Here is a 1,375-nt window from a genome sequence, read left to right as displayed (position 1 = left end):
CAGTTTTCCTTCTTCACTGGGCGTTTTGAACGCCCAGCTTTTTCTGTATAATTCCTCTGCTGCATGTACTGAATCTTTAGTTCTCTGTATTATTGACTTGAAAATGGAACCAAGATCAAATAAACAATGCATGCAATACACCAAACTTAAAATGAGACACTAGACTTAAACAAGAAACATAAAATATTTTTGGTTTTTATGATTTTGTGATAATGAGACTCTAGACTCAAACAAGAAATTTTTGGATTTTATGATTTTCTAATTTTTTTTGTGCTTTTTCGAAAATTAAGTGGAAAAAGAAAATGAAGGTATCAAAATTCTTAATGAGAATTCCAGGAATCATGCAATGTTAGTCTAAAGGAATTAGACATTGCTAGCCAAGCTTCAGCAGGACATTGCATTCAAGAGCTAAATTGATGATAATCAATCAGCCTTGGTGATGATAAAAACATCACCTTGAAACACTAGAATTCATTCTTAAGAACTCTGAAGAATACCTAATCTAAGCAACAAGATGAACCGTTAGTTGTCCAAACTCAACAATCCCCGACAACGGCGCCAAAAACTTGGTGCACGAAATTGTGATCTCTTTCAAAGGCACTCAACTTGGTATGCACATTTCTAACTCAACACTTTCTTCACAACTTCGCATCACTAACCAGCAAGTGTACTGGGTCGTCCAAGTAACAAACCTTACGTGAGTAAAGGTCGATCCCACAGAGATTATTGGTATGAAGCAACTATGGTCATCTTGTAAATCTCAGTTATATGAAGCAAGCTATGGTCATCTTGTAAATCTCAGTCAGGCAGACTCAAATGGTTATGGAGGATAATATAAGATAAGGATAGAGATACTTATGCAATTCATTGGTGAGAACTTCAGATAAGCGTATGAAGATGCTTTGTCCCTTCCGTCTCTCTGCTTTCCTACTGTCTTCATCCAATCCTTCTTACTCCTTTCCATGGCAAGCTGTATATTGTCAGTGGCTACAGTCCCGTCCTCTCAGTAAAAAAGTTCAACGCACCCTGTCACGGCACGACTATTCAGCTGTCGGTTCTCGATCATGTCGGAATAGAATCCAGTGATTCTTTTGCGTCTGTCACTAACGCCCCACAATCGCGAGTTAGAATCTCGTCACAGTCATTCAATCATTGAATCCTACTCAGAATACCACAGACAAGGTTTAGACCTTCCGGATTCTCTTGAATGCCGCCATCAATTCTAGCTTATACCACGAAGATTCCTGTTAAAGAATCAAAGAGATATCCACCCAATCTAATGTAGAACGGAGGTGATTGACAGTCACTGGGTTTTGTGTGTTCGAGCTCTAAAACCATGTTCCAAATTAAAAATCTTCAAACAAGTTCAACAAAG

The sequence above is a fragment of the Arachis duranensis genome, chromosome 4 (assembly GCF_000817695.3).
Source record: "Arachis duranensis cultivar V14167 chromosome 4, aradu.V14167.gnm2.J7QH, whole genome shotgun sequence".
In the NCBI taxonomy this organism is placed as follows: Eukaryota; Viridiplantae; Streptophyta; class Magnoliopsida; order Fabales; family Fabaceae; genus Arachis; species Arachis duranensis.
The sequence above is the reverse complement of the archived record's forward strand: the minus strand, read 5'-3'. Positions refer to the sequence as shown.